Source organism: Lagenorhynchus albirostris, chromosome 13 (assembly GCF_949774975.1).
Source record: "Lagenorhynchus albirostris chromosome 13, mLagAlb1.1, whole genome shotgun sequence".
In the NCBI taxonomy this organism is placed as follows: Eukaryota; Metazoa; Chordata; class Mammalia; order Artiodactyla; family Delphinidae; genus Lagenorhynchus; species Lagenorhynchus albirostris.
The window spans coordinates 72755390-72770611 of record NC_083107.1 but is presented as its reverse complement, the minus strand read 5'-3'; the positions used below and the strand labels follow the sequence as shown (position 1 = coordinate 72770611).

The following is a 15222-nucleotide window of genomic DNA, read 5'->3' as shown; positions in this document are numbered from 1 at the left end:
AGTGTAAAGCATATCAAAGAACATATCACTGATAGTTACAGCAGTGGTACGTTTTGTTTCCTTTCCTGAATAACCCAATCTCTCCTTTTTTTAATAGTCAGGTTTATTGAAATAAAATTTACATATAGTAAAATTCACCCTTTTTAGGTATTTATCTCAAAGCATTTGTCCACTCAACCTAAGCTGTCAAATTTATAGTCATAATGTTGTTCATAATGTTCCTGTATATTTTAATGTCTTTGGATCTGAGGTGAGGTTCCCTCTTTTATTCTTGATATTGGTAATTTGTATCTTCTCTCTTTTTTTCTTAATTAGTCTGGCCAGAATTTTATCAATTTTATTATTGATCTTTTCAGTTTTGTTTTTTTGATTTTCTGTATTTATTTTATATTTTGAATTTTACTTAGTTTTGCTCTTTTTTATTTTGAATTTAATTTGCTCTTCTTTTTCTACTTTCTTAAGTTGAATCTCCAAAGATTGATTAGAAACATTTCTTTTTTTCCCATTGTTACCAATTTTTTCTAAGCACCACTTAAACGGATCACATAAATATTGATATGTTGTATTTTTACTTTCATTTAATTCAAAATCTCTCCTAATCTCTTTTTTTGTTTTCTTCTTTGACACAGGATTTATTCAGGGGTATATTTTTTAAGTTCAAAATATTTGATAATTTTCCAATTATTATCTATTAATTTCTAGTTTCATTCCATTGTGGTCTGAGGATATATGTTGTGCAGTTTCATTCTAGAATCTGTGTCACAGAATATGATCTATCTTGGTGAATAGTGTGTGTGCGCTTGAAAAAAATGTATTCTTCTGTTTTTAGGTTTCTGCCCTCTGTCCTGTAAATGTTAAGTAGGTCAAGTTAGTTGACAGTGTTGTTCTTACTGATTTTTACTTTACTTATCCTATCAATTACTGAGATATCTCCAATTATAATTGTAGATTTTATACTAGTCATTTTTAAAATGCCATGTGTAGTGGCACTGATTCTTAATGTCTAATAAATTAGCAAACTTTTTATATTTGCTTAAAGCCACATAATTAGCCAAAATGTGTCTGCTAAATTCAATGTAATTTGGGTTTTAGTCACAATAAGAAGCATCGGATACTTTTCACTGAGCAACAAATAATAGCAACTATTTATGTGTTCACGGATAATATAATCAAAGACATATTTTGGTATTTGGGGATCTATCCCTATTTTTAAAACTTTCTAAATATCACTAACCAAAAGGTAAGACACTAGAATTCTTCTGACATTAAGATCCTGGGCTATGACTTTTAGAAAATTCCCATTTTAAGGCTTAATTGCATCAGCTGTAAAAGAACAAAGGTCAGCTGAATGAGATTTTAAGACTGCTTTCTGCGACCTCATCTTCTTCATCAAAATCAGCATACTTATTTTATTTACAATTTGTTTTACTTTTAGGGCCTACCACTTTTTTTCTATGAGGTAACTTACCAAAATGAGCTTCACTTCATCAATTACAAAATAAGATCATAACACAGCCCTACCTATATACCAGGAAGTTGTAATAAATAAGAAGATAAACAGAAAATTTATTTTGCCCTGGTCAAGAATTGTATACAACCAAGTTGATATTATCATAATGATCATTATCTGCCAAAAACACTGACATGGTAGTGAAAGTTGCTACTTTCCTCTGAAATACACAAAATAACACTTCTGCCCCAGAAACTTAATTATACCTGTCCTATCATTTTGTATAAGTCTTTGAATGGTCTTATATTGTTTCTAACTCAACATTTCATGATCTTTCCTTCCCTAGGCAGCTAATTAAATCAGTGATGGAACTGTTCAATTCATACTAAGGCAATCAGGAATTTCTATTTCTTCTCAACTAGTTCCCTCAATAATTGCACAGTTTCTTTTTCTAGAATCTCAAAGAAGCAAGACTGAATGAACTTAATGGCTTACTTTCAGAGCCACAAACATAACTGACTTCTCAAGATTTTGGCCAACTGGCATCCATCTGAATGGAAGATGGTTTGACTGGTCAAAACTGAGCTAGAGGGACTTCCCTGGTGGCGCAGTGGCTAAGAAACCACCTGCCAATGCAGGGGACACGGGTTTGAGCCCTGGTCTGGGAATATCCCAGTTGCCGAGGAGCAACTAAGCCCGCAAGCCACAACTACTGAGACTGCGAGCCACAACTACTGAGCCTGCGAGCCACCACTACTGAAGCCCACGTGCCTAGAGCCCGTGCTCTGCAACAAGAGAAGCCACCGCAATGAGAAGCCCAGGCACCACAACGAAGAGTAGCCCCCGCTTGCTGCAACTAGAGAAAGCCGGCACATAGCAACGAGGACCCAACGCAGCCATAAATAAATAAATAATTTTTAAAAAAAATGAGCTAGACTGAGCCCTAATGTGGCTTTTGATTAATCTACTCGAATGCTTCTGAATTTGTGCCATCTACTTTAAAAAGAAATCGAAAGCATGATTTCTTATTTTTCATCCAGAGAGGATTAGTGGAGAGAAAATTAAGTTCCCTCATTTAAGTAAGTACCTCAGGGAACTATTCACCTATCAATGTATAGGAGAGTTTCAGCCTGTGGCTTACCCAATTTCATTAGCATTAATGGGAGTTTTTTTGTGAAATCCTGTGTGAATCATCGCTTTAGGAGTTCTGTAAGAGTATGTTGATTACTGTTATTTTGGTAATGGCTCTGTTCTGCAGTTCCAACTTTTAACTCATTAGGCTTGCAATAGATGCTAAATTTTGGAAGGAATCAGACTTGGACTTCTGAAGGTAATTAAATCAGAGCAGTATCACATAGAATCATTCACCATTGTGAATGTTAGATGCTGTTACATGTTAGGTCCCAGGTGTTCTACTGGCTTGCTGTCTACAGTGGGCAAAGACTGAAATTTAAGTTTTTAGATTTCACCTAATTATGTTTTATTACTGTGTACTCATCTACGAATATTCTTACTAAAGCCCTCTATCTTTTCTTCGTTGATGGGCCATGAATTCTGCACCCATTCGGATGACCCTTCAAGCACCCTGCCTTCCCTTTTACTCAGCTTCATAATATTTAGTGACCTTTATATAGCATGAAAAGAGAACTTGTGTCCAAACCTGGGCAATTTTGAAAATGAAAAGGGGAATTGGTGGAGGATGGGGAGACTTGAGTGCACATGTGCAAACGCCCAGTGACGCGCAGGGAGACCCAAGCAAGCCGGAGCCCCTCGAGCCTGTGAGGTCTGCGTGCCTGAAAGGAAGATGCGCAGAGAAGCCCAGCCGAGGGGTATCCCTAATACCTCTAGGGGTCCCACTTCTTTCACCTCCCAGAAACCTCCTCCAGACCTAGTGTGTTCCTGAGCCCCAGAGGCCTGGGATATGAGTGGTTTGGGAATTCAGAGGAAGAAGTGATGACTTCTGAGAAGAAAATTCAGATGAACTACCTGGCGAATGACAAAGAAAGCACAGAAATCTGATAGCGTTTCTCTTTCTTTGATGAAAGCCTGTTTTTCTGCGTAATGAGGGATATATGTTGTGCAAGAAGTAGCAGAGAATTCACAGAGATGCCATCAAATTCGGACCGTGATGCCGGTGTGAGTGAACATTCAGGTGGTTGGAGCAGGATTCAGTTTCAGATGAATTCTCTGGAATTTGAAGTTGAGTCTCGATTCAGAAGATGATAGCTTTAGTGCGGAAGAATAACTCTCGAGAAAGATGGCGAGGTATATCAAGTTCCTGTACATCAGACATGGAAGAGTGATACAGATTCACTTGAAGAAGATCCTGAAATGTCTTTAATTGACTACTGGAAGTGTACTTTATGAAATGAAATCAACCCTCCCCTTCCACTGCCTTGCAACAGACGTTGGACCTTTTGTGAGACTTAGCTTCCTGAAGATAAAGGGAAAATGTCAGAGAAAGCCATTCTAGAAAACTCAACACAAGGGGAAGACGGATTTGATGTTCCTGATTGGGAAAAACAAAAAACAAAACCCTACAGGGAATGATTTCAGAGTCATATGCTGAAGAAAATGATAAAATTCACCTGAGCCTCTCAGTCCCGAGAAGGTGACCACTATTCTCAGTCATCAACCCGTACAGCACCACTTCTAACAGCCAGGAAGATGTCAGTGAGTTTGAGAGGGAAGAAACACAAGACAAAGAGGCGAGTATGGAATCTAGCTTTCCTCTTAATGTCATTGATCCGTGTGTGATTTGCCACAGTCCACCTAAAAATAGTTGCATCCTCCGTGGCAACACAGGACACCTTATGGAATGTTTCACATGTACAAAGAACCTTTAAAAAGTATGCAAGATGAGTAACTTCTAGAGATTTGCTGTACAAAATAGTTTATATATATGTATATACATATACATATGTAGTTAACAACATAGTATTGTGCACTCAAAATATGTTGAGGATAGATCTCATGTTAAGTCTTCTTACACACAAACAAGAACATAAGGAAATGGATTTGGTTAGTACCTTGATCGTGGTGATAACATTACAGGTGTATGCTTATGTCCAAACTCATCAAAATGTATACATTAAATATGTGAAATTATTTTGTATATCAATTATACATCAAAAAGCTTTAAAAGAGAGAGAGAGAAGTAAGCCTTGCCCAGTATGAAGACAGCTAATTCAAATGATTCTGCTAATTTATTTCCCCGAGTTGACCTATCCATAAAAGTAGCATTATATATTTCTAACCCTATAACCCTAAACGTTTAGACAACCATAACAAGTGCTTTTATTTTTTTACATATATCAAAGCAAGAAAGTATCTCAGTCCACGTATATTTTTTCTCTTAATAGTATAATTTACCTACTTTGGCGGGGATAGTGAATATTTGCTTTCATTTAGGAAAATGTAACTTCTGTTTATATTTGGATTTTAATACAATTTGAATTGGATATACAGCTCATCCTTTACCCCTACTCCTAATGTTTTAAATCTTATCCACTTTCTATTAAATGAGAAGTATCTGATATATATGTGTGTGTGTGTGTGTGTGTGTGTGTGTGTGTGTGTGTGTGTGTGTGTGTGTATACACATATATAGAACATTTAAATGTAACGTATTTAGTACTTTTCGTGTAAGGAGAAATATTTTGTGTGAAATATTCAATGTTAATATTTTAGATACCCCTTAACTTGTGAGTCTTAGCTTCTCTGCTCTTTCAGAGCCTCTTAAAATACTCTTTCCGGATAAAAAAATACATTGGTAGTTATATTTGGTGTTATGTAGTTAAATTGTACTTCTTTTTCTTTGGCTACTTTAGTATATAAAGAATTGGTGGTAAAGACGTTGTCGATTGAGAAGTCTTTGAGAATAATCATAATTTATCCACAAGACAAAACTTTTTAAGGCTCCATAGTAGAATATGGAGTTGTCCTGGTGGGAGGGGGGCTCAACTCTGTATATCAGGCATTTTTTCACACTCAATTTCAGGATTTAGTGGAATCTATTGTTTCCTCTAAGTTGAAAGCAAATCTAACACACTCTGAAGTACCCTCTTGGATTCTGGATTCCATGGTTCCTGGCAGTTTCCTAGGTTTCAGACATTTGCTTAAGGCTAATTCTAGGAACCAGTGAATTCGGAAAGATGAATTCAGAAATGTGATAACAGAAGAAAATGTTCATTTTAAAACTAGCCAGAGCTCTATTTACAATAGCCCGGAGATGGAAACAATCTAAGTGTCCATCATTGGATGAATGGATAAAGACGATGGGGCACATATATACAATGGAATATTACTCAGCCATAAAAAGAATTGAAATTGAGCTATTTGTAATGAGGTGGATAGACCTAGAGTCTGTCATACAGAGTGAAGTAAGTCAGAAAGAGAAAGACAAATACTGTATGCTAACACATATACATGGAATTTAAGGGGAAAAAAATGTCATGAAGAACCTAGGGGTAAGACAGGAATAAAGACACAGACCTACTAGAGAATGGACTTGAGGATATGGGGAGGGGGAAGGGTGAGCTGTGACAAAGCGAGAGAATGGCATGGACATATATACACTACCAAGCGTAAAATAGATAGCTAGTGGGAAGCAGCCGCATAGCACAGGGAGATCAGCTCGGTGCTTTGTGACCATCTAGAGGGGTGGGATAGGGAGGGTGGGAGTGAGGGAGACGCAAGAGGGAAGAGATATGGGAACATATGTATATGTATAACTGATTCACTTTGTTATAAAGCAGAAACTGACACACCATTGTAAAGCAATTATACTCCAATAAAGATGTAAAAAAAAAAAGAAACATCTAAATATAAGCCAATAAAATCTCATCATACACTCCCCAAAAAACAAAAAAAACTAGCCAGAAAGGTCGTAGCTTTTTTCTGAATTATCCAAAAATTATGTATCACTTTTCTTCAAGAAAGACAGGGTCAGAACATAGGATTCTAAAGTATCTCTCAAACTGTGTACATTAACTTTTTGATTTATGTTTAAATGTGAGTCATATTTGAAGCAAAGTAGTATAGATTACCATTTTTATTTAGGTTCCAATGTTTCTCTCCTGTATATGACAGTTGTACGTACTTAGGTGAGGGCAATAAAATCAACTGAACTGTAAGTTTAGAATAGAACTGAGGGGTCATTTTGCACAGCAACTTGTATGCTAGTCACTGACAGAACATGGTTCTTATAAATTTCAAAAACAAAAATACACACTCACACACGCACAACTTACCATGTATGCATATGTAAGTAGGAAACAAATGGCTGAAGAGACCAGTCTTCAGCCAAAGGGTGATACTCAAATACAGTAGAGCTTTATTAGTTTGTAATTTATAATATATCAAATAGAACAAAGTAGAATTCATCCTTTCTGTGGAAAGTTGGTAGTAATAATGAGAATATAAACAACGTATATCCAGGGTATATGCATGTAATGATTACACTATTTATAAAATACTCATATCTATGTGAAAATGGAGTCTCATTCCACATGCCTATGGATTACTAATGTAGTCTTGATTACATTTTAGGTTTAGTATTCATATTTATTGATTTACAAATAAATACATGATTTATTAAGTGCTTGATTAAGAAAAAACTGAAAGGGGAGCTATTAATGATTATGTAAGGATGACAAGCATAAAATGAGTCACCTTACCTCTAACCCCAACCTTCTGATATACCCCCTCACCCTGGTACACCCCTGGTCCTTAAATTCTGGAAAAGTTTCATTTATAACACCCCAGTTTTTTTGTTTTTTGGGGTTTTTTTGCGGTACACGGGCCTCTCACTGTTGTGGCCTCTCCCGTTGCGGAGCACAGGCTCTAGACGCGCAGGCTCAGCGGCCATGGCTTACGGGCCCAGCCGCTCTGCAGCATGTGGGATCCTCCCAGACTGGGGCACGAACCCGTGTCCCCTGCATCGGCAGGCGGCCTCTCAACCACTGGGTCACCAGGGAAGCCCTCTAGTTTTTTAATACAACTTTCTACCCTCCAAGTTCTCCACTTAGTATTATTCCCAACTTATCTGTATCCTATTCTACTCCTGTGCACATCCTTCTCAATTTTGAATAGATTTCAAGTCGACCCACTCTCTGATATCCTCCTTTCACTTGGTCTATTGTCATTCTCTCGCACCCGCCTTACAGAACACTGATTTTGGACCACACCAATTGTCCTTCCTTAATCAAGAGCCAGGCTAGGTACACTGTTCAGAGAAGAATGAGTGCCTCACAAAGTACCGTTCCTTTAAACATATTTTCACTAACATGAAATAGGCCCTCAAGACCTTCTGGCAATCCTGTTCTCTCATCATCACTACACTGGTTATTTTAAGGCCGTCTCCCTTAAGCCTTCTACATTCTACCTCTTATTTCAGAGAAAATAGATGCCATTTAAATTGGAAATGTGTCAACGCCAGATCCACAAAGGTAAATGAACCTGGACCCTTATTTTTGTCTTTTACACTCACCACAGTGTAAGAGAGACCTTCCTCCTTTGTAAGATTAATTCATTCACTTCCGTTCTGGAATCTATAGCTTTCTACTTTCCAAGAGACCTTGCTACATTGATTGTTCCCTCTTTTAAAGAAAACAATTAGCTAACATGGGTTGAAAGTATACTGACACACATTTACAGATGAAAAGACTGAGACCGGGACAAATGTCCAAAGTCATGCTGCTTGAAAATGGAAGAGCTAGAATGGAGACTGACATGTGTGACACCATTGATAGAGGAATTATTTGCTACCATATATTGACTGCATCACATAATCATTTAAACAGCCTCAGCTCTCTCTCATCCTAAATATAATCTTGGAATCAGTGTCTATTCTTCCTGTCTCTCATTTTCATATCTCCCATTTACTCATTCGTTCACAAGGATCAGGCTTTACCTTGCTAGGTTCCTCTGACAGCTCAATTTCGCTGTGATCATCTGTGAGCTCCTTGCTGTCAAAACCACTTCTCCGTTCTGAGTCTTACTTGATATCTGATGTTTTTAATCACTCAATGTTCTAAAGAATGTTCTTTCACTGGGCTCTGTGACATCACAGGTTTTAGCTTTCCTTCTACCTCTGGCTGCTCTTTCTTGGTTTCCTTCATATATTCCTATTTCCTTAAATGGTTCTCAATTATCGATTGTCAATAGGATTTAGTCCTTGGCCACATCATCTGTTATGATGACCTAGATGAGTACCTGTTTTGCAGAGCTTCCCAGAAATGCAAGGAAAGTCTGTTTGAGCTCTTATTCACCACCATCACCTCCACCCTCTCACACACACTTAAAGTTTTAGAGTTTTCTCTTTTAATATGGGCAGTGCAAATCTTTGAAGTAATTGGCACTGAGGCTGAGGAAGTATTTTGGTGGCCACCCTTGAATGTGAAGGGTGCTGTCCTTTTGGTTCCTCAATCTGCAGCTGGGATTTCTCACACCCACTTCTGATGCAGCCTGATAAGCCAATTTTCAATCCTATTTTACCTTTCATCATCTCCCTTCCGTGTTACTAGTGCTAAGGTGGAAACCATTGTCATGTGCAGCCCTTTTCTTCATTAGACATTGCAGATGTCAGATAACAGTTTGAGTTCTCGAAAATATCTGCCAATTTGTGGGTTGTGGGGCTGCAGTGATAGTTCTCAATTTTATAGAAACTATAAAGTGTCACTTATAAATAATAATCTTAGAAGTCTTGTGGTTTAAGACTGAGGTCTGTCAATCCTCTAACTTGCAGATCTGTTTGCATTCCTGACTCTTCTCCAGTTTGGATCTGCAAACATCAGTAGTTGTGCAACAAAGGTACTCTCACTGGTAATTCAGCAATGAGTGGTGTTAACACACAGGGCTGACACCAGTTTACTTAGGGAACAGACTTGGCTTCATGGCCAGCATGGACCTGTTTACTGGCAAACGGAGAACAGCTGTGATCTCTAATAAGCAAGTGCTGGGATGTAACATTAGCAAATTTTGCTGCCAAGTTCTTGAATTCATCTTAACCCAAAGGCAGTTATGGTATTCAGTGAAGAAACAGTATAGGATACAGTGTACTTCTCTTTAATTAGATTTATTTGCCCATTATTTGCCCACCCCTTATCTTTTATTTCCCAAGGTACTATTTTAGTCACTACAGAACAGAGATAGGTGACTAAGGAAGAAAGGAAAAGTTAGTTGAAATTCAAGAAGAAAGTACAAGCTAAGGCTGAAAGTCCTAGGGTAACAGGTAGTCTGACATGGACATCTGTGCATATCCATATTACTGTACAGAGAGCACTACTAACTTTTCAGTATCCCCTTTTAGAGAGTAAAATTTTCAGAAAAAAGGGGACATTTCTTTACTAGTCTAAATAAACCACAGTGTCCAGCATTGTGGCTAATCCAGGGTAGTCAATAAATGTTTATATTCTACATTTCACTAAATAAACCTTTGCAACCACCAAGAAAGCCTCAATGGAGCATTTGTCTTCTCAGGAAATAATAGCAACAATTTTGACCATATTCCACTAAAGGCTGTAGGTTTACTGTTACCTCTAGATGAATTTCAGATATGAAACTTTTCATATAATGGTAATATCCTACTAAAATGTTAGACAGTTGGCTCCATTCATTACAAAAATGTTTGTGAAAGAACCAGGAAAAGTTTGCTGGCCATCTGTATGTCTTCTTTGGAGAAATGCCTGTTTAGGTCTTCTGCCCATTTTTGGATTGGGTTGTTTGTTTTTTTGATATTGAGCTGCATGAACTGTTTGTAAATTTTGGACATTAATCCTTTGTCAGTTGCTTCATTTGCAAATATTTTCTCCCATTCTGAGGGTTGTCTTTTTATCTTGTTTATGGTTTCCTTTAAATACAGGTCAGATCCATAATAGTACCTTTATATCACACACACCAAGGTATAAATTTTTGGACTAGTCTGATGCTGCCATGTACCCCTACATACCAGCTTCAACCCCACAGTTGAGAGTCAGATATAAGATAGGTCATGATAATTCATAGTATAACCTTCCCAGGTTTGTTCTTTCTTTCCATGCTCTCAAGAGTCTATATACATACATACACACACACACACACACACACGTGTGGACACATATATAAGTATATATACACATACAAACATATATATGCACACACAAATGTATACATACATATAAATGTTTATCATATAAATATAAAGGACATTATGGGGGATGTAAAACAGTACTTTGAAAATGAATTTCAATTTGGAAATATGCATCAAGATTTCCCTTGAATATCCATACATTTTGATCCAAGAATTCTATGTCCAATAATTGATTCCATAGTTATTGAGAAACACAGTAAATACTGTATGCAATATAAAAAATGGACAAATATACTCAATGATTACCTACAGTTTATTTATTTATTTTTGGCTGCGTTGGATCATTGTTGCTGTTCGGGGGCTTTCTCTAGTTGCGGTGAGCGGGGGCTACTCTTCGTTGTGGTGTGAGGGCTTCTCATTGCGGTGGCTTCTCTTGTTGCAGAGCACAGGCTCTAGGTGTGTGGGTTTCAGTAGTTGTGGCTCGCGGGCTCTAGAGCGCAGGCTCAGTAGTTGTGGCTCACGGGCTTAGTTGCTTGCTCCACAGCATGTGAGACCTTCCTGGACCAGGGCTCGAACCCGTGTCCTCTGCATTGGCAGGCGGATTCTTAACCACTGCACCACCAGGGAAGCCCTCTACTATTTAATTAAATATAATATACTCATACTGTCAAATATTATTCAGCCCTTCCTAGAGATCACATTTCAAAAGAACATTAAAAATGCAATAAATAGTGCTTCCCTGGTGGCGCAGTGGTTGAGAGTCAGCCTGCCGATGCAGGGGACACGGGTTCGTGCCCCGATCTGGGAAGATCCCACATGCCGCGGAGCGGCTGGGCCCGTGAGCCATGGCCGCTGAGCCTGCGCGTCCGGAGCCTGTGCTCCGCAACGGGAGAGGCCGCAACAGTGAGAGGCCCGCGTACCGCAAAAAAAAAAAAAAAAAAAAAAATGCAATAAATACCCATAAGGTAATTTTAAGTGAAAAAAACAGCATAAAAACTGTTACACATATAATTGCAATGGGGATGCTTTGGGCATTATATATATTTTATTTTTCCTACCTTTTACACTTTTTCTGTACTAAAAGTTGTTTTATTTTTATGGTCATAAAAATTAAGGGGCTGTTAAAGGAAGATTTTCTAATAGTTAAAATCAGAAACAGCTAATAGAATGGGATCTAATAGGGTTAAATATAATGTCTATGTTTAGGAATAAATATCTGAGGAAACAAAAAATTAATAAATATTCATGATCTTAATGACTCAAGATCAGTTTTAGGCAACAGTTTGCAATGGCTCCTGACAAGACAAATGTAGTCTGTGAATTATTGTAATATTTCTATTAGGAAAATTGAAAGTGAAAACTCCTCTATACTTTGACTTGGTCTGGCCGTATTTGGAGTATTGTGTTGGGTCCAAGAACCACATTTAAAGAGGATCAGTGACCTGTAAGCTAGTGGGGCCAGAATTCCATGTGGAATTACAACCTCCTCCAGAGTAGTTGTGCTAGAAGGGGCATCTGTTTTGGATAAATATAAAGGTATATTTCTCAAGGCTAGAACAGTAACAAGTGGAATCGGTTTTCTTGTGACATCATTATCTTGCTTTCACAAAAACTAATGGGAGAGTATCTGATGGCCCCCTTGACAAGAAACCTGGTCCACAAATAACAGACTAGCTCCACCACCATGCTTCCATATCTGTAGAATCCTGAGATCTGTAAGGCAAAACAAAATCTGCGTGTTTTCAGGATAAAGAAACTTCCTTCATTATGAGGATTCCTTCCCCATTAATAAAACATGAAAAATATCGAAGAAAAGGAGATGAGTCTGAATCACAGAACGACTTTTGTAATGTAGCATGTTATAAGACTCTTGAAGCAGATGTACATAGAAAGTTTGCCAAATTATTTTACAATAATATTATAAAATATTTTTCTCAATTAAAAAGCTTGTGGCTATCAACCTAAGAAAATCCTGTTGGAATGTATGTGTTCAAACCTGTCTTCAAAAACTACTTAATATGTTGATAATTACTTATGAGTCTATTTAATGTCTGGTTTTGAATTGCTTTTTCTGTGATTCACAAAAAAGTAGTACAAGTATGCCAGATGGCAATGCATAAGATGAGAATAATTTCATGCTTTTGCTTAACAAAGTAGTGTAACTTGGTTTACTGTGAGAAGGAAAAGTATTTTTAGGATGTCAGTCTTCACATTTAAACGTAAGTATGTAGGTATGTGTGTGTATGCATGTACATAAACGCAGAGTATAATCTATAAAGGAATTTTTCACATCTGAATCTTGTTTAGTTAGTGCATTTTGTATATTCATCAGTGCAACTTAATGAGCATGTACTTTGCAGTAAATTGTCTTTGTGATATGATTATTTCATTACAGAATAGGGGTGAGAAGATGAGTCTGACAAAAAAAAAAATTTAAGTACATGCACTAAGACCCTTATTCAACAAATACAATATGACTATTAACCAAAGCCAAGACAGTAAACTCAGGAGGGCAAACCTATTATTCAAACATTTCTATTGGAACTACATGGACTGCACAGTTATAAGGCATATTTACTAATGGAATGAAACCCCAGATTACACAGTATGGATGTGCTAGGTAATTATGAGTTCATGTAACAAACTATGCAATTTTTCTTATTCCTGATCAGAAATGGACTTAAGGTAATAGATACATTTTTAATAAAATAAATGGAAACTATTTAAAACATTGGGCAAAAACAAAGAGTCCTACTCAATAGTCTGTTCTTTGTTATTTTCTGCCACAGATTTTAGCCAACATTTTGTATTTAGCTGTAATATAAACATAAATCAGCTAAAAGCAGAAAATGTCTTCAAAGCATCCTATACTTCCAATGCATTACCAAATCCTGTTTTCTGATTTCTCATTTCATAAAAATCTCAGAAAGTTATCTTCTCTTTAATGCTTCTCCACAAAACCTGCGTTATTTCTGCAAAATCACCGATCTCATCTAAAACTGCAAAAACTAAAATTATCTTTCTTGCATTTCATGTCAAACAAATTAACCTATTCTCTTTTATTCTCATCTCCTTCCAATTGCCTTAACTTCTTGCTGCCAGTTGGTGAACATCTGCTGTTCCAAACCATACCAAATCATTTTACTTTCCTCTGGCTCTTCTGTTCATATTCAAGTATTTTTTTTTTAATTACTAAAAATGTCTTGATGCTCGTACATGCTAGGTAAACCTCAAAGGCATCTGTTATTTTCAGAGTCCCTTTATCTTATAAAAGACATCCTTTGCCATTTTGCCTGAAGCTAGTATGTCCTTCTTTGAAGTTTCACATAGTTAGGTCTCCTCCACTGAACCCTTCATAACTCACCTTCCCCTTCCTTTTAATCACAGACACATTGTTAACCATCCTTGGATTCTCAGTCAACATTGAGTAGGTAATAAACAAGTTAATTTCCCAATGTTTATGTCAGGGTTGGATCAAGAACCAAAATAATGTATGTTAATTTTGATTTACTGAATTAATGGCTCTATAATAATTGGTACTAAATTGGTCTTAATCTATCTAAGCGAACAAAAAACAATGATGAGGCAATCCTACACCCTTACAAACCTCAGGGGTCATATCTCTGTTACAAAATGCTAGGGATAAAACGAGAGCACAACTTGCCTACTTAACCACCCTTGAATCCCTAGGATTCTGGAGTCACAATAGAAAGAACAGGTATACAGATCCCTGCTTGGCATCTGAAATCACAACGCCAATCTGTCATCATCCTGTAAGCAATCTATAAATGCTATCTGCAGCTGCAAAAGGATTCCTGTCTTCTGCACCCAATTCATTTATTTGAAAGGAAAACAACTTCACTCTTCACAGGTATGGTGCCTGCCTTCTCTACCATTAATTAGGCTCCATTCGTTTACGTAATATTAAGGAGCATTTCAGGCACTGATCTTTCAAGTTGCCAACAAAACACACATTGTTTTCAGTTTCTTAAAACATAAATAATCTGTAGACTTCTGTGCTAGGTTAACTCAACTGATTGTTTTTCCTGCCCCCTCCCCACTTTGTCACTTGACAGCTTGAAACTGGGCCTGCGAAAGCTCATTTGCATTCTGGCAGCAAGGCTGGAGAATAAACCCAGCAAACGTGTCTATTTGTGTACTTCAGTATATGACTGTGCTGGCTTCAATCAAGACTTATTTTCAGTATCATGGCCAACAAAAGCATTAAACGAGTTTTCTCAGACATGAGTGATAAGCTGTAGAATGTATTTCTTTAAAGGATTTTTTTTTTCTGGTGACGCTTATGGAATGCAATAAAAATAAAATAGAAGCAAGAGTGCAAATCTCACTAGAAATTCAACGCTACCTTGACATTTGAACTCTTTCTTCTTGTTTCCTGACACGCTAAATACCTTCATTATAGTTTAGGTTGTACCTGATTATAAGTTTGAAAGGTTACAGTTTTATTTCAAAAGGAAATATTTTTTTAAAAAATCAGTATTTCACATTGAAGTTTAAAGACTGCATTCTCAACCCAATATTGTCATTTCACACACAGATCGCTTTTGGGAGTTGATGCTGGTATTGGCTTCTTAGAATGGAAAACATCTGAAGTCTAGTTTTTTCAGGCACTAGTATTGTTTCAACATAATCTCTTCTGGATAGTTTTTCTAATTCTTCCCCCATGAACATAGCTGGTGCAT

At 37.1% G+C, this 15222-nt stretch overlaps 1 pseudogene; it reads left to right on the top strand.

Annotated features, from left to right (window-relative positions):
* Positions 1–4684, top strand: part of LOC132531299 (E3 ubiquitin-protein ligase Mdm2-like) — a 31109-nt pseudogene extending 26425 nt beyond the window's left edge.
* The last annotated feature ends 10538 nt before the right edge of the window (positions 4685–15222 follow it).